We start from the raw sequence: 20,092 nt of genomic DNA, 5'->3' as shown, positions 1-20,092 counted from the left end.
CCGTGTCACGAGTAGACGAGAATGTGGTTGAAACGTCGAGGTAAATGTTACTCGTGTGTTTTGGCGTGATAAGTCCCGTTTGTAGTATTTGACTGAGTGAAAATCACGAAAGTTTAAAAAGGAAAATATGTCCGTGACGAGTTTTTTACAAATTTGCGAAATACTATAAAATACCGCGTTCAAATCATTCGTGTACCCTACTTCCCTAGACATGCTGCGATGGAACGAATGTTAAATGACAAAGGTGCATGCGTTGGGATTTTTAGCTCAAAAGGATAAGATAGGCAGCGGTCGGCGATATCGGATCGCGCGCCCGCACGTACGTACTCCTAACGTAGTCCGAATAATTTAGGTAAATCCACTCTAGACGCACCAACACCGTTACACGAGTTAACATTCCGGCCCGCAACCTCGTCGAATTATCTTATTTCCACGTTTTTTCGTGATTTAGATTTACCAATACTAGATAGGTAGATGTGAGCTGAAAACTTATTCCGCGTAGCGTATAAAAACTTATTCGATGTCAAACATGCTGAAAGGCCGGTGTGTGTGTAAGGTGAAGCCACCGTTAGTGCTTGTGGAGTGGAGAGTGCAGCGTGCAAGCTCGTTGGTTGTTGCTAGGCATACGTTGAATTCGCGATTGTTGGCCGCGGCCGCGTCGCTCACACGATGAGCGTTGCCCCCGCGCCGCCCGGTCGCATACCTATGCACTACCTACCGCGGTGCTATACCCAGATCCAGGTAGCACTCCACACGATCGCTTTACCAAATTAAAGAGCAAATATGGTAACATTAGAAAACATTTTTAATAGGTAGACAATTTTATTTTAAGCATGTCCCTCAAATTAATTTTCTTGAAGCAACGACTTCTATCTGCTCAACAATGCAGTCAATTTGTCGTTAATGGTCAACGAATAAGTATAGTGATCTGTTGTCGACAAGCGTTGATCTTAAATAACGTCTCCGCGTGCACCCTTCCGAGAGAAGTGCCGCCCCCGAGCGCAGCGGCGACGCGCCCTCGCCGACCGCACACCACGCCGGTGTCAACGTGATGTACTTAGAGTGGATACTACGCTCAAATTTAAATTTACGAATTGCAATATCAAAAGTTCCGCCTTACTTTCGAGCAAAGCCAATTAGCCGCAATACTCTATGGGAATAGAACGTCAAACCATTTGGTATAGTATCAAGTTCCACATACATCTTTTAACAGCTTCTAGTGCTAAGAATCCCAGTGCAATATTGCACCGGAGTGTCCGCGCCCCGCTGCCTCCGCCTATTAGGGCGACCGCTGACCCGTGCCACTTACGCGCCCCTCTCATGTACAGCTGAACTATAAGTATACATCGGGTACTAAATCGGTGACTTTTGAACTCTATTCCCCTGAGAACGAAATCTAATTAAGATTTAAAGCCCAGTTGATATGCTTTGTGATGGCGTGCGAGTTGTGTTTTGTTGAGTTAACAGTTAGCTTTACCAGGAAGTGAGGGCCTTCAGGGCAATGTCTATTGAGTTGCATTCGCAGGCATGTTCGAATGCTTCGTGTCGAACTGTGTTTACGAGCGCCTGGCCGATAGCTAGCCGGCCGGCCCGTCATTACCGCCCATATCTCTATGTAAGGAATGAATGGCAAGCTTTACAGACGAACGCCAAGCCTGCGTTTACAGCAAGAAGTCTTATAAGGATCTCTTTGAAATAATTGTTCAGAACGTGGAGCTTAATAGTTATAGAAGCATTAAAATAATAATTGCAATACGTGATACATTTACGAAACGGAATATAATTCATAAATTACCAACCTTATTTATAGGTAGTTAAAAGTCAACTTGAACGTTATGTCAAAGATTTAAGTTTTATACCGAACGTTCAGCTCAAAAAACCTAAACAACTTTCTTACTTATTATTAGGTACACGGACATTGAAATTTCAATATATAAGAAACATATCTGTTTCGCTTTCCTGCGTATGTGTTGAAGAATAACAATAGAGTCATGGATCATATTTTGCTATGGAATTGTATTGTTGGCAACCGGTTGTAGTTCAAAAAACTATAATAAGTATGTATATATCGCTAGCTATAATAATATACGTTACATTATCATATTACATGAGAATCGTGGTCATCGCTTAGAAAATAATGCGATTCGTTTTCACTTGCAAATCACACGGCGATAAAAAAATATATGAACAAAAAATTCTTGTGCTAAAAAACTAAGGCGAGGGGAGCGAGGCGCGCGATACACTGCCCTGCACTTGACTTATTTTGCACACAAAGGTACTTATTTTTGCAATCGAGAAGCAGTAATTATTATAGCGTGATAGCTTAACGATGCACATCACAACACAACTCCTATCAAGGATCCTCCTAGGTTTATTGTTATTTAGGCATTATAAAGGGATGACTATAAAAACTGACTTTTAATCAACTATTTAAAACCATCTTCACGTGTATTTATAGCAGCATAGGGTTATAGCCTTTCTTTAATGACGGCCTATGCAGTCTCGTCTGCGAGCCTGCCATAAACGTTATGAGTTATGGATTTATTTTATGTTTGAGATAATTACAGTGCGTTATAAAGTATTAAGTATAGGCTTAATGGTACACTTGAGACTGACACAACACTGTCTGATGTTACAACAAAATTTTGAAGCGGAAGTAAATAATTAGGGCCTATACCACAGCAAAATACATGCGACATTCGTGCATGGGAACGAGGGAAGATAACAGTAGAGAGCGAGCTTCAATTTGAATGAGCGGCTTACCCTTCGCGAAGCCCGCCGGGGTCAACCTGTGCGTGCAGCATCGACCCACATTTGAAGGATTACAAGTAGCTGTTGAGAAAATTTACCGCTAACTTCGCCATATAAGCTGTATGGATATTAGGTCGCTACGAGTAAAGCATGGTCTTGCGCCGACATCTGCGCAAATATTGATTTAGTAAGTCGGAACCACAATGGCGGCGGTCGGCGCGCCCGCGCAGCCTAATGCTGCGGTCGCGAGTGCCGTAGATGCCATATTAACATCAGGTTTTTTTAAATTACTTGCTTTCAAGATGACCAGGTCACGTGATATTAAATAAATATTTGATGAAACCTTTCCCACGCGTGTGATCCAAAGATCTTAAATCAAAAGAAAATGAATAGCGAGGTTTAGAAATTAAAAAAAAAGAATAATGAATACAAAACATGTTAAGTTCTAAGTCAGGTACTGTTACTAAATAATTCTGTATAGTTTGCTAATCTTTGATCTTAGATCTTTACATCTTTTGGACCAAAGTATGTTTAGACAATGTGAGAAACAAAAGAATGGGTTCGAAATTAGTAGAGCGACCGCGCCCAGAAAACTAGTAGTGTCTATGTGTTCATTTAGTGTTACTCGCTACATAGTCCGCAGTCTAAAATATTTCAATTTGAAATAAATAAAGGTCTCATCAATTGCCGATTAGTAAAGTGTTTTCAACAAAAAACATTGGCGCCTTCCGCGGCTCCTCTCCTTCCGCCTAATTAGACAACTCATGTACTTACTTCAGTAAAAACATACACCAAACACGTTTTGGATCGTTGGTTTGTATTTATGAATCGTAAAGCTTTATCAGTACTTAGCTTAAACTAAGGACAGCTTATCGTCCAATAAACACGAGAGAAGAATCCAGTGCAGGAAATGAGCTTATATTATAAGTACTTGTCATTATGCAACATGCAATATTAATGGTGGTTTTGTACCGTTACTGCGATGCCGTAATTTTTAAGAAACCACTTACCGCATCGAAAGACATGTTTACCTGCCCGTAATAATATTATACCCGTCAACTGGCAGAGCGGCCAATTGGAAATGTTTTAAACTTTTTTTATTTATAGTAATACAAATAAACATTATATTTAAATATTAAAAAAATAAGTGTCTAATATTTTATTTACAAGAGCAAATGAGATGAACATAAAAGTCGAATCAGATTCAGATCCATGAGCGAGATAAGCTGACATCTTTATCGCGCATTCGGCATGGCTGTCATTTCTTTTGTCAGGGGCGATTATTACATTAAAACCACTAACCAGCTTACTTTACACTCGTTTTACACTAAATAATTTACCTTAATTTTTTTGTTTTGCTATGAATGTAGTTGTAATTTTATCATACGAGTTGAATAAAACTGTGATAATTAAATTGCTTTTGCCAAATTTAAATAGCTTGACTCTTAATTAATAAATATGTTCTCTCACTTCAGTACCAGTCAATTGTATAGGTACTGTGCTAACAAATTATGGTACGGTCATTGTTGTTTTTATCGACTTTGGCTTTTTACAAGGAAGGACATTTACATTATTTTTTTAATTAAACGTCTATAACTTACAGTATGCTCTGTTCTACTTTCTTTGACAAATAAAAGCACAAGGTGAATCTGGTTTTAGTCACAATACTCACAATTTGCGCATGTGACCTACATTGCAACAGTATTTGCAAAGATGTTCGAAAGAAAATAAAACTTGAATTAAAGCAATAAAAACGAGTAAGGAAATATAAAAGGTTACATCATTACTATAGTTATCAGCTCTATAATGGCCATCAAGCGTATCTGTTTTTTCTTAAGCACATAAGAACAGAAACGATCGTGATTAGCTCCATCCAACATCAAGATATTGAATGAGTATATACTTCTAAAATTATAATTATTGTTATAAAAAACCAGCATCAAAAAATGCCTATATTATATTCATTCAAGGTGAAGATGTCGGCGCACGAATGTCTAGAGCTAAATTCAGGGAAGCGACGAATCAGGAAGTACTTGTCGCGGATTAATACTTGCGTGATCGTTTCGGTTGTTAAATTATAAGAATTAAATCTACATCTATCGTTCCATAATTTTCGAACTAATCTGCAAAACATGGGTTATTCCATTTTTAGATTCCTTCATCACTTTGTATGTTACTAATTACTATCTGTATTTAGAGTATTTATATGTATTTTATAGCATAGGCAAAGGATTACCTGTTTGAAGATAAGAAAGCGTAGGTTTTTTATAAAATTATGCATACCCCGCTTACTTTTGCGGTATAAATACTGTCAACTTTTAATAGTTTTACTTCAATGTAAACGCTTGGCAGCCTTTTTCGCCAATTTATTGATTTTCGTTACACATATCCTTTGAGCGTTGCTCAAGTGTGAATAATTCATGTGGAGACTCGGTTGACATATTACTTTCATCGAGTCTCTCCCCCCTAAAAGAGTAGAGAGTGATAAACGTACTCCAACTCCATGGCCTTTAAAGTGTTTTCTTTGATATGAAGTGAGAAATGAAAAGACTCATTTAGGGGAATATTCTCTGATGCCATCATTCAATTTTATAATCAAATTTTAAGTTCGATATCAATGCTATCTAATTTATTCGTAACTCTTCATAAAATGTTCTACATACTCGTATCTAGTTATTTAATTTTAATAAGAGCAAATTTATATAAAAAAAGTATATTTCTTAGACTTCCGGAGACGATGGAAGTATCCGTTGGAGGCAGTGGAGGAATAAGCGCTTTGCTGCCGTAGGACAATGACATCGCGCGTTCCGCACGATAAAACACAATCTGGACATTATGGAGAGCTGCTCGAGCCATTTTACTCGCGTAAAAACTGTTAGATTCAACTTATAATTGCGTCATTAAGAACTTTACGCTTGTTTCGCGAACAGTGAACTGTTTTTTCGAGAACATCCACTTGCGATATTTACGTAAACATAAGTTCAAAAATGTTTCAAATAGTCTTTAAAGCTATAAGATTACTTGTTGTATGTTAGTAACATGGCCGTATCTAGATAAGTCGACGTTCTATATTCGAAAAATGACTTTAGTCCAAAATCAATTCTGTGCACTACTACTGTGTACGTACAACAGGTAATTTTCTTAGGCTTTTTACCTATACGGTACGGTACATCAATGCCAAAAAATAGCAAATCCATTGGTTTTTTAATCACGAAAAGAGGCTAAGGTTCATGATTGAAAGGCGAACGTGCACATCCTTCAAATTGCCTCGGATGTCATGATCGACGTTTACATAACGACATGTCCATCAAATAGTGGTTTAGCTTTAATACTTACAGAGGGAAAGGATCATGATTGAACCTTGGACGTTTGCCTTGTCTATTTTTATCGAGGGATGAGGGATCGAGGGATTTTACCGAGGTGGTTAGTCTCCCGAGCTTTAGCGAAGGTGTCTACTTATCCGAAGGTTTATATCGAGTTTTAGTCTCGAGGTGAAAACTCTATTTTTCACTTCGATTGCGAGAAACAAATAAGTATTAATAGTTTATGATTTACGCTCTACAACAACTTCAAAGTTTTCGCGGTAAGTATTCTTTTCCAACCAGATACAGATATATAACACAATCGGATCGGTGAAATGGTCCATATACAAACTGGAATAAATAGAATGGTGCCACCTTCTATGCTGAAAAAGCATAGAACTAAGAACACGTAGACTAAGAACGTAACATTTTCGTCATGAAAATGGTCCACACACAATCTTATTTTATGCCAAAAACTAAGCAAGTACTGGCTGTTTGAGTTTATCTAAGTCACTCGAAGTAAATTAAAAAATTATTTACTTTACCTCCCGAGGGACTAAAGTACTCACTTTACTCCCGCCCCGTAAGGCTATATTGACCTATTTTTAGAGCATGAGAAGTGAAAAAATATTATGTGGAATGATTGAAATAAAGCCTCATTTTGTTCAAAAACGAACAAAACATTGATGGTGGTTAAGAAAGGCTCTTCTCGCAGCTCGTAGGCCGCATTGGACCGCCGAGCAGTATGTCAGCGGCCACTACACAAGCGCACCGAGTGGAACAGACACCCTTCTCTGACTCAAACGTCGTATATCGGTACAAATACTAATTGGTAAAAGGCCTATTCAAACACGCCATGAGAATTTTTACTCGGTAAATGGTAAAGTGGACATGTCTATTTGTCTTGTTACTTAGAGCGTGTGTGCCACGACTGCAGGCATCGCCCATTCAACCTCTTTAGGCTGCGGCTGAGTAGCCATAGCCTCTCTTTAGTCGACTTGGGGCAACAAATAAGAACCCTCTTATGGCAACATTGTTGCTAGTGAGTTCTTAACTTTATTTTTTTTAACAAGCAGGAAGGATGACCAGATGTAGGATTCTACATCAAGATAGCTGAAGTTGAAACGAAATATATTTTCCTATAAAACAATCTACAAGACAATGCATCCGACAAGTGCTAAAAAGCTAAGCACATATAGTGTTACATTTCTTATTTTATGTCGCTGTAAATTCCAAAAGTATCTATTTATTGTTAATAAATAAATCTAGAACTATAAATTTTAATTATTATTATATTTACCATAAATGTTTCTGCAATTTACTGTTGTACTTTGAAATGAAAATAATTAAAAAATAAAGATTTATAAATTAATATAACCTATACTATCCATGCAAATTCATTTTTATCTATTATTTTATCTTACTTCAGGTGTCCTTAAATAAACGTTGGTACATTCGTTTTAGATGAAAGTGATCGATTAAATTACTTTGTACCTAATCAATATAGCGAGCGGCTCCCATTTGATTAGTTGGTTTAACTATTATACTCACCTACTTTATTGTCATTACATTACCTAAGATAGCTCTAAAGTACCGGTATCCGGTAAGTATCTAAGAAAAATAATTTACTTAGTTAACTATTTCAAAACTAATGTAGGTGAGCTGATTCCCACGTACGGGCAATAAGTGAGGTGTTGGGTCCGAATAAGCAGGTCGATCCAATAGCCAGGGGTGATATCACATTAAAGAGGCGAGATTTGGCACAATGTCGTCAGTACTTTCACGCCTTATACGATGCTGATTGACATGAAAGGAGATAACTATTGTAATAAAAACTCAGACCGGCAAAAAACTCGGGCTAAATAACATCATAACCTACATTCCATTTGGCGGCAGCGAGCGCCTAGCGAGCTCGCTATTGAATGTGAATTTTAAACGGACCTCGGGTAGGGCCATATTTGTGTGTTTCTCTTTATCGGTCATTGTGACCTGCATCACAGCTCTTATTCTGATATTGATATTCAGGCGGCGCCCGCGCGAGGTTTCGTACCGGCGACTACACTCGCTACTCGTCTACATTAGGGACCAATAACCATCCTGCCGTAAAAGAAATTTCTTTTTCTTTGTTTCGCTCACATGGCAGTAACTTTTTGTCCCTGTTGGTCCTCGTACGGATTCCCACGGAGAGTGGGGTCGGAAGACAAAAAGTTGCGGAATATACATCATTGCATTAGCTTTGATCAATGGTAAATTGTGCTGGTACTCAGACTTAACTCGAAGACTCAGTGCCATGATAAAGCGGTTCACATCAATATCGCATAATATTGTTACACACACACACACACACACACACACACACACACACACACACACACACATAAAATCAGTTTTCTTTAGCCTTTTCTAATTGCTAATGTTGATGGAGTTTAATATAAAGCGTATCAATTCAAAATTTAGTTTATGTCAAATGTATAAAATAAATAAAATGTAAGATCAGGGTAAATATTACATACTGAATTAAGAGCCGCACTTTCTGTTAATTCTCTAAGATCTGGATCTCCACGACACAGGCTGTGCCAAAGTTAGTCAAATATATATTAGTCCAACTAAAATTATTCTACAACCGTAATATGCCAAACAAAGTAGTGGCGAAAGTATTACTATGCGACTATACTACTATGTTATTATACATTATGCGAAATTAACTATGCGTAATTAAAATGGGTCAAAAAAATATGCGAACGTAAGGGATTCCTGATAAAGCTATGAAATTTTTGAGAAAACTTTTGTTCTCCCATGAAAATGTAATCCGCAGCTACTGCCATTGAAGTTTTCTTATTTAATTTTTACATGTAACGCACTTTATTTGCTAAATGATGTAAGTCTTAGACATGTAGCCTTGGGTTATTATCTGAATGAAACAATGGAACCAAATTAAAATGTGTTTTACTTTACGCTAGTGACGTCATCTGTACATTTATAAATCATGTGAGACGAATCATAATTAAAGAAATAAGAGTAAAAGTTTTTTAATGTAGATTATATACTCGTAAATTACCCATTTCAGTTGATTTAGTAATAATAATAATAATATTTATTTATTCAGATAACTAGGATCCATCAGTTGTTGTTGTTGTTAGTTGTTGGTGTTATTTAATTTGATTGCATTAACTTTTTTTTAGATTAAAAAAACTTTTGAAAATGTCTGAAAATTGTACGAGTACCTACGGCTAGGTAGGTATGCAGTGTATGTGAAAATTTGACATTGAAACTCTGTCTTAGTGCTTTTGCTTCGCGCCTATTTTCATTACGTTCAGCTTAATTTTCATTAATATAAGCTTCATCTAATATGGGTATTAATAGTTTCGATACAATAACGATTGTCACGATGCTTTGATTACATTATCACGAACTGCACGCTTTGATACTTACATAATTGTACGCGAAAATCTCATTGAATATACCATGAAATCAAAGTCACGTCACGATATTACGATATGGCAAGGGAAACAGAAACGGTTTCCGAGCTTTTTGCGACATTCTTGTGGTCCGGTAACGGTGCTCGTTCCTAGTGCGCGCCGGCTGTACGCCCGCGCTGCGCACTGCACTCTCTCGCCTCAATTTCGGACACAAAACCGGCATATGAAAATGTTCGTCATTTAATAGGTACATCAACCTTAAAATTCAGACAAAAAACACGGCAATTAATTACTATTATCGATCGCGATTCACCGCAACCATTAAAATTGCCCATTCCATTCAATTGTGGCTTTTAATTCTTCTAAGACTATAAACCTACATGGCTGGTATGTGGGTAAATATTAAATGTGAATGGCAACACAGGTGCTTCGAGTGTGGTAGGTTGCGGAGGTCAATGGCACCGGCGCAGATTCAGTTCCCCATAAGTTGCCATTTTCCCAGGAAGCGGGCGGCGGCGACGGCGGCGGCGCGTGGCACCGCGCCCGCGCAGCGCAGCGGGCGCATTCTGTCACGCCGGGACTCGCGCGCGCATATTGACGTGCTTTCATTAATGCGAAGTCAGCAGACCTTTCTACGTTTCGAGGACACTCAATTTTATAGTTGCCATTTATATGATGCCTATGTCTCAGCATGGATGACACGAATTAGCGTATGTAGTTATCCCATTGATTAAGAGAAACGGCAGTGTCCCCGTTAAGTTAACACTTAATATTAGCTACAAGCTTTGAATAAAGATCACCGATATCTAATATTATTATTAATATTATTGAAATGTTGCCCGCGACTCCGTCTGCGTAGATTTTCTTTATCGCTATCCCGTGGGAACTATGCAATTTTATGGTAAGGACATTGGATAGTTTTTATCCCGGAAAATTGCATAGTTGCGTAGGGAAAGCCCCGTGACTCAATTTACCTGTAAGTATACCGAATTGCATAAAAAAACGATTCAGCGGTTTAGACGTGATAAGGTAACAAACAAACAGACTGACAAACTTTCGCAGTTATTTTTTATTTATTTGTTTAAATAAAAACATTTTTTTAATATTAATGGGATTATTATGTACTCGTTATAACGAGAAAGGCCAGGTAAGTACTGATTGATGATACACTATGTGTGCATTATTTGCTCACTGAAAAGCTTGAGGTATAACTTACGAATTTAATTGTTAATTTACATAGAGGTGTGCGAGCACGTACAAATACAAGCCCAATTTCGAGAGCCAATTTATTCATATTCATTTATTATTTGTAAAGTCATGTACAGTCACCAGCACCAGTATCTGACACAACAAGCGTGCATAAATATCTGATACGACTCTATTTCTAGGGTCGGAAGGACGTGTCAGATATTTTTGCACGCTCCGCTGTGGCAGATATTAATGCTGGTGACTGTACATAGTTATAAAAGGTGTTTCAGTTATTATCGGTCAGTCCATGACGCCCTGTAAGGGCACACAATAACAATAATTAGGTACAAAAAATTAAAGTAAGTACTTATTAAATTACATTATATTATTATACTTATATTGCGCTTACATTTCGTTTTGTGAAATTCAACGAAAATTTTGTAAACTATTTTTTATATCCTTATCCCTACTGTTACTAATATTATAATTGCGAAAGTAAATCTGTCTACCTGTCTGTTACCTCTTCATACTAGAATCGTTGGAACCGATTTAGATTAAATTTATCATGGAAATAGTATGACACCTTGGGAATTTAGGACATAGGGTAGTTTTTATCCCGGAAAATTGCAAAGATCCTCTAAGATAGTGGAGCCATTCTACTTTTAAGTAACCATTAATGTTTTGTGAAATATAAGGCATACCTAGTGATTATTTTCATGTGTAAATAACTTATATAATAACTGAAATAACTAAATTTAATCTTTTAAAGCAAAACAACTTTAAATTAAAACAAAATTCACGGAAAAAATTGGTAACTCAGCGGAAAATACACCAATTTCCAAACAAATGGCGGGGACTGCACTATATACCTACTTTATAGATAATAATGATTACTTTTAAATGTAATGTGATAATTTTAAATGTAAGCTTGATTATGTGCCTATTTAAATGTTTAATAATGTAGAATGAACCAGTGGTAAACGAATTGTATGCTAACGTAGCCGCTACAGCTAGTTGTATAAACGCTACGACGCATTTTGGAACAAAGTGTTTACGAACGTGCAATGTTTTTGCTGTCAGAACTGCTAATTGCATGGCAGTGTAGGTAAAACTAAAAAGGAAGAAGGTAATCCAGTCGTTTAAATCTCGGCAAGGCGTGTATCCGCGGCCTAAGTGCTGAGCACTTGAAACAAAAGAATCGGAAGTTTTGATTTTTGTCGACCTCGCTACTCTGCCGTCATCAATGGCTATTTGTTTATACGTGACTTCAATTAAATTATTAAAAATACTCGTCACGCTCAAGACTTCCCCAAATTAAAGGAATAAAGATTCAAATTCCAACGTTTAATACTGTTAAGCTAAATCCGTAGCGCCGTTTTATCTTCGCTGTAACGAGCCTCGAGCTTTTGTTTTTTTTCGCCCGTCGAACAAGAATTTCAATTAAGTAATTTAAGCCTTCCAGTTGGTAAAAAATATGCTATCGTTAACATATATCCGAGCCACTTTTATGTGGCTTAGCCAGGTGTAACCCGTGCAATCTCTTGAAAATAAATATTAACGCTGTACTGTACTTTTTGTAACAAATTCGTTAAAGATTCACAAAAAACTCACTCATGAATTAGTACACTGAACTTATATGTAGTTCGACTTTCGTACTTAGTGCACAACGTCAAAGATTACAACAAGCACTTATGGATATCAATAAATTGACCATCATCGGTATCAAATCACCTCTGTAGAGAATTATTCGGCAAGAAACTCAACAGGGTACATTTTTTTAAAACAATTCTACGTTATGCAACATTTCTTACATTTTGATGTAAGGGATCGTCAATGTAGATCAGATTTATTTTCAAGTGCATATGCGGACTAATTTCAAGGAGCCGGTCAGTGTAATTTCAAGTTAAGATTTTGAATAAGATTTTGTTGAAAAAATGTTTTAATCATACTTAAACTTTTTTGTGAACTGTACTTGAATTGTAATCCAATCTGCATGCATCTTAAATATAAAATCAATTGGACTTCTAAAAGTTGGTCAAATTTGACTTGTAAGATTTTTAACCTAAACAAGCAGGCATTGTTATGCCAATACATATTTAAAAACATTGCAATACCTGCGAACCAATTAGGGGTGTGTGTGTGAAGTTCCCAATTCGCACCGAATGTATGTGGGAACTACAGCCCAAGCCGGTCTTATACCCATAGGCCGAGACGAGATGATTATGTGATGAGTACTGGTAGCTATCACTTTCAAGTCCAAATTGTCGACTTCAAGACTTTATAATTACAAGCTTTTGTTTCAGTTAAAGTCAAAATATCTTTATTAAATTTAGGCCAAAACAAGCACTTATGAATGTCAAAAAAAAATCTACCACGTTTAGTTTGACCTGTCCCGCCCGGTATCTGTTAGTATGTCTGTAATCAATTCTTGCAAATTAAATCTGAACCACTTAAAGTGACCGGTTAGACTAAGTAGTGTTGATAAACATAAGTAATCAGGTTTTACCTACGGCAATGAAAGTCCAGTGACTAAAATGTACAAAGAACAAAAAAAAGCCTCCAATTTTTTTTGTAATCAATCATTTTTAAATGGTGAAGTTTTTGAAACATTTTCAAATACTCTCTCCGATACCTTTTGAAAATTTTACGTAATAAACGAACCCCAGTGCAAAAGGTGAGGTGTTAGAATGCACCGCGCAGGCGTGTGGCCGCGCCGCGGAACCTTCACCCTGCACTTGAACTCGGCTCCCAGGCGCGAGCGCCGCTGCGCAATCATCCGAATAGATCGCGAAACTTCAACGTCGGAATCGACGTTGCTTTACAAACTGCTCCGAAAACTTAAGTGTTGGTTCTGACTTATAATTTCGGCAAAAAAATATTTTCGGTTATCACTTATTATGGTATGGTGGTATGGTAGAATGGTTATTGTGGTAATGGTGGTGGTGATGGCCTTACATTGCTAAAAGTGGCTCCGAAGCGGTAACGTTTCGTGTGCTCTGCCTACCCCATTTGGGAATAAGGCGTGATTTTTGCGCGTGTGCGTGTGTACTTATTATAGTGTAGAATATTTTTAACACGATCCTTGTGACACTTGCATTATTAACTGTCAAAAAGCTGATGATTTTTGTTTTGTCGAAGTATTAAATACAGTTACACAGGTTGTCATAAAATGCTTGTACCTTAACTTACACTAATTCACTCTTTTTTGTGATTGTAATTGCATTGAAGTAAAAGAAGAATGTAACTTATAAAGATTCTTATTTTTATTTATTTTATACTTTGTAAAGTTTTTTTATTCAAATTTGTAACAGCTTATTCACGCTGACCTATAAATCTACTTTTTAAAACTTATTTAATTATCAAATTATTTAAAAAACTAAAGAAGGTTTTGTTAAGAATAAAATCTTAAATGCAAGCTTTATGCTAAGTTTATACAGCGTGTATATTTCATACTACCTCAAACTTTAAGGGTAGTTAGTGAAGGCCCTAATTATCACATTTTATTATGTTTTAGTAAAAAATAGTTTTATTACTTTCCTTATAAAATTAATTAGCACGCAATGTATCACTACGTGATACTACTTTCTTTTTGTTCAAAATGTCGCTCTTGTTGACGTGACAGCTGTCACAGAACGCTTCTCTCTCGTATTAAATTGTTGTACGCATTACATTGCTGCTCGAAAATATTTCAAAAAATAAATACGCTCTGGTAGTTAATTCTAAATTATAAATTTGTGTTGATATTGGTTCACAGCACTTAAATCTTCGTCTAGTTACAGTTTGAGGTATTATCAAAAATACACGCTGTAGGTATATACTGTAGACTATAATTTTGTAATAATCGAACGTGCATAGGAAAACCAAATTTAAAGTCAAACCAAACCGACGACTGGAATAAGATTTTTCCTAAAAATACTAACTAAAAAGTTAATTAAAAAAAAGGTTAAAAAACGCTAACCGCATACATTACATTACTTGGAAAAAAAAAAGTACTTTAATAACTGATGAATAAAATGAAACGTCGCAATTTAAGCTTAGCTTCAATGACCTTTACCACGAGCACAACTTTCAAACACAAAATAACATATGTACTCATGACAAAGTAAGTGTCTTCCTATTACGTTTAAGGCAAATGATTGAGGACATCTTGTCAATTTGTGCACTGCGGCGACGGCTAACGAGCGTTACATGACAATCATTTTTTAAGGCCCGAAGGTCGTCTCGTCATCCACTGTACCTTCTCAAAACAAAACCGAAAACACTTGCAAGTCTTAATTACTTCCACTTGTTTCAAGCAATAATAAGAAACATGACAGGAATAACTCATTTTAAAAATGCATACAAATTTTTTGCAATTTATAATGAATATGTACTATCCTGCTCATGTCATCTGCTAAAATTTAGTTCTCCAGTCAACAACGTTCGAGGTAGTGACTAAACAAGTAAACAATTTGCAAGTAATGGACAAAAACAAATGGGGGAAACCAATATAGCAGGATGGCATTAGATACACGTCGTAGCGTAAAATTAGTGGCTTCTTCGTTCTTGCACATTATTTAGATACTAAGCTGTTTATAAATCTGTCTACCACAAACATACATCTGAATATTATGTACGATAATAATGATCGTGCGGTTGATTTTTCACGGAATTGAATGTTGTCTACTAGAAACGGTAATGTTCTCAGTTATTCATAAAGAAGTTGATAAAAGTTTGCAAAAGATTTTTAAATAAGCTAAAAATAGTTCATTATGATCTTTTGTTAATCCTTAACTCGATCCCTTGACTGTCGCTTAATTGCTTAGGGCCTTTATATCTAAATTGACGTTTAATCAATAATAATTTTAAGTTGTGAAAAGAAAGCATCTTGCTACGTTGGAGAAAAGATCTGTAGTACCTAACCCTTAATTTTGCGGGCAGCTACAAAAACATTTTCGCTTTTCACTACATTTTCCCTTGTACCTACCTATAAGTAGGTACTTAATACATGATTTGGGTTTGATTAACTGGTTTCAGCTTAATTACGTGTTATGGATTTGCTAGATGAATTGATTTTGTACTTTGTAAGGTACAATCGTGAATGATTAGTGGTCGGCGGTGTGAAATATCGGATCCGCCACGCTCGCGGCACGCGGCGCGATCGGCTCCACTCACGCGCACCTATTCAAACTATTATTCACTTTTGCCGATTCGCCGGACGTCAATCAATGAGCTATTTTATTTAATCGCAAAAGTCGTACTAGCATATTTTATAATTATGCTGAAAGGTTTAATAGTATTACTAAAAGTGTTATTTGGTCTGATTAGGTATTATAAAAACTTTTTAATTTAAAATTTTCAAAACTACTATGATTTACTTTTATATTAAAAAGTTAGAAATAAGTAATACGTTTTGCACAATTATAGCTGTGATAAATTGATTTCACAACATACAATTTTATAACTACATTTTCATATATGTTGACTTTCAGTATGAAATATAAGTTGTAGGTATATAGATTTCATAAAATTTTAAACGATTGAAATCATTGAATTCGACCATTTAAGTTTACAAAAATACCTTTCAAAAAGTATTAATTACCTAATCAATTTCATATTATTAAATAAAACAATTGATAAGCACCTAAAATTATAAATGGAACAGATCAAGAAAGCTAATTCATGAGACAATTCATTTTCAATCGCATCCGTCTGAATAGCTCAGCGGAAAAGCTCGCCGGCCGGCCGGCTCAGTGCTTCCAGTTTACAGCTCGCCTTCAGTTAACTGTGCTTTTTTTTCTTACCACTTCCACTCAACTCGATTAAAGTATTTTTTCACAATTAAATTATTAACAATTGTCTGAAAATTCGTGAAAATATGCACATGCGTTTTTTTTTAGATTGCCTTGACTCACCTCTTAATGAATGTTGGTGCGAGTGTTCTCGTAGTCGGGGGCAGGTCAGATGAATGTTTATGTCACTATGTCCAGCTGTCGAGATGCGTCGTCGGAGCGTGGTGTCTGCGGCGCGGCCGGCCCGGCACTGACGCGACGCGGACGCGGAGCGGGGCTCGCGCGGTGCCGCCAAGAGCGGCGAGAGCTGCAGGCTTCGCCGCGAGCTTTCAGCGACACAAGACTCGACCGTACGCACTGCACACTGCACTCGCCCTTGTCTACCCACGCGGTGCGATTCGCTTCTCAATCGTCTACTGTTCCGAGCGCCCGACGCACGTTTGAACTCTTCGGGACGCCCGCTTTAGCGTATAAATATGAGGGCCGGTGGCGGGGGCCGACGCCGACCCGCGACGCATCACGATTCCACATCGACATAAATTGAAGATGCAGCTGATGTCCTCCCCATTGAGTTATAGCTTATCTATCTGTTACAGTCAATTAGCGAATCCTCGACTTCCGAACGATGTCACGACGGCCGCTGTATGCGCGGCGCGTATGTTATGTTCTTGTAGTTACAGCCAGTTCACACAACTATTATATCATAAACGTAATGCATTGTTGTTGTCGTTATGATATTCCGGCATTTACTTCCACCGGATCGGTAGTCTCATCACAGACGATGAAAAAGCTCTTCTATTACTGACTGTCAATTACAGTGAAGGAATATCGCATAATAATAGCATTTTAATAGTTAAGTCATAAAAATATCGCAAGAATGAAGCTTTAATGGTAGTACCTTTTCATTGCTTTTTAGTTTAGATTATGTAGGTATGTGTTTTTGCAAAAAATGCTCTAGCATGCTTACATTTCATCATTTCACGTGCACCCTGGCCCTTTACGATTTACTTTTAGATTTTACGAAAATTAATCACCTAAGTATAGTACCGTATAAGTTATAGTAATATAGGTAAGTATAGTAACAGTCGTGGTAGCCTAATGGTATAACCTATGGCCTGTCAAGTACAGAGTCGAGGGTTCGAACCCAGGTTAGCACATCTGTCTATTCGATACGTGACATTTGAAATTGACCATGATCTTTACGGAGAAGGAAAACGCCACGAGAAATCTGCACGCACCTACGAAGAAATTAAATGGTGAGTGTGAAGTGTACTGGACTTGACTCGCGTGGGAACTACGTCCCAAGACCTCTCATTCTGAGAGGAGTCCTGTGCCCTGCAGTGAAGTGTATATAAGTTGCTATGGTGAGGTGAGGTGATAGTTACCATATTAAAAACCATTATGAAATTTACTTACCTGCATATGTGACTTTGACCATGCTTCCAGTATACTTTAAGAACTCTGTCACTTCGGAGTGACTCCAAAGTCATATAGCAAGAAAGTTCTCTCGTTGTGTAATACAGCGGAAAAGTTTTAGAATCACTTGCCTTACTTACTCCATAGCTCTGTTTGCTGTCGATTGGTTCTGCTTAGTAAAAGTACCTACTTAAATAGATTGCTAAAGTTTTTATTACGACGTAATGACAGAACATACTCAAGGCGTAAATGTACTTTTATTTCGGCTGTAGGTATATTTCCAATAGGGAAGGTAAAGTTGTTGATAATTAATTAAAAAGGGCACTTCTTGCAATTTATGTTTGGATGCAGTTTTGCAATTTAACGTGTTTTTACACTCACAAAATTTGAACAAAAATATATGAACATGACTCTATTCCTGACCTTTTTATAGCGACAACACTTCTTTTTTTTCTAACCTGTGTAATGTGTCGCTGCGTATTTTCTTTCTTTCTTTTTTCTTTATTGTTAACGGCGTAGAAGCGTGTGCAGATATTTTTTATCAAAAATTTGCTCACAAGTTTATAAAATCGACTGTATTTACTTTGTTTTGGATTTTTGTCAACAACTAATGCAATTGGTATCTACGCGCATATTGGTTTAATTATACCTGATGGTAGGGTAAGGTAACGGTGTGGGTAATAAGTATTGTAAAGCTGTTAGTATAGAATATTCCTGAAACTTAACCTTGCTAAACCATTCGAAACATCAATCACTTTTCTCTCATAAAATATCAGTGACACATTTACTACCTCGACCTTAACTATGTTTTACGATATTTAATGAGATTTATTTACACGCAAAATTAGGCAAATCAATCCAAACATTAATGACTATAGTGATTAACGATTAAATGCCTTTTATCGTGTTAACAGTCGAGGGGTCGAATGTTTTATCTACCGGTATTTTTTACGATTCCTATAACTGTACTATTTAGCTTTACAACAATTAAAAAAAACTACCATCCTAAGCAGAATCTACCCAAAAAAAATTGCGATGGTTAAATGGAATTCAGAAGTGGGGCAGAGTTAACGACGACGTGATGATAGTTGATGACGTGATTTTGACTGTTTGCCGGCCTTTATACACTTTCATCTATTAACTAGGTTAGCTGGAAGAGATACCTTATTAGAGATAAGTTCGCCTTTGTACTTCTTTCTGAATACCTGTATCTGTTTGTATTTTATGTGCAAGACATCTGAAGATCTTACTTAGATACACACATACTTTAACTGTCTTTAGTATTTAATTACTGTTAAAAAAATATTATTAATAGTAGGTAATCCTCAACTTTCAGCAAGCTCTGAATAATTAAAAAAATGCATACAAAATACCTACTTGCAACCGCTTTCCATGTTCCAAGCCGTTTCAAGTACATATACAACCAATACATATTGTCTAACGAGGTCACAATTACAATCCCATTTGCCGTCTCTTCCTGTACTGTCTTATACTGGGCTGGGCAAATAAAATAGTGATTGCGAAGTTTAAATTCAACTACCGGATCTATTGGTTCACGAGAGAGAAGTCACGGGTAAGACTAGCCTAAACGCCCAGCCTAAAGCTGGCATATTTCAAAGATTCGCTGTTATGTAAACCGGGAATAACGACTTTTTACCCGACTGCGAAGAAGGAGGGTTATTCCAAATTCCTTCGGACGGTTTATTCTGTAACGAAAGTTAGGCCACGAGCGTTGCTTTTTTTATTTTATTACCCGACTGCCTGAAGGAGGGTTAGTTTTTCGAGCGTATGTATGTATGTACGTATGGATGTCCATTTCTTTGGTCCTCGCTGCAGCCTAAACGCCTGGACGGATTATAACGTATGAGGTATCATTAGATTCGTCAACTGCCGGAGAGACATAGGGTACATAATATTTCATTATAACTTCCGAAAAAAATAAGTATGGCGGAGAAATTAAAAAAAATGTAACAATATGGGTATCAAATGAAACCTCATATGTAGCCTATTTTAAATGTATATGGGTTATATAGTTGTAATCTACCATTTTCACAGAAATGACAAAAAAGTATGAAATAAAACAATAAATTTTAAAAAAGGAATTCAAAAACCCGAGAGCGATAAAAGTGCTAAAAAGAAGAAAACAAGTCTAGTGGTCTATCATAATCATATTAAATGACTAGCTTTTGCCCGCGACGTCGTCTGCGTAGATTTCGATATTTACACAATACTCCATAGTATCTAA

General features: G+C 36.8%; 1 protein-coding gene across 1 annotated transcript in view; it reads right to left on the bottom strand.

Moving 5' to 3' along the window:
- The window catches only part of tnc (tenectin), a 43,495-nt gene extending 26,636 nt beyond the window's left edge, over positions 1-16,859 (bottom strand). Inside the window, exon 1 of the mRNA XM_074087868.1 lies at positions 16,555-16,859. The gene's annotated coding sequence lies outside the window, so the exon portion shown is untranslated. The remainder of the gene's footprint in view (positions 1-16,554) is intronic.
- Between the last annotated feature and the right edge of the window lie 3,233 nt (positions 16,860-20,092).

Source organism: Choristoneura fumiferana, chromosome 5 (assembly GCF_025370935.1).
Source record: "Choristoneura fumiferana chromosome 5, NRCan_CFum_1, whole genome shotgun sequence".
In the NCBI taxonomy this organism is placed as follows: Eukaryota; Metazoa; Arthropoda; class Insecta; order Lepidoptera; family Tortricidae; genus Choristoneura; species Choristoneura fumiferana.
Note: the sequence above shows the minus strand (reverse complement) of the source record. Positions and strands in the feature narration are given on the sequence as shown.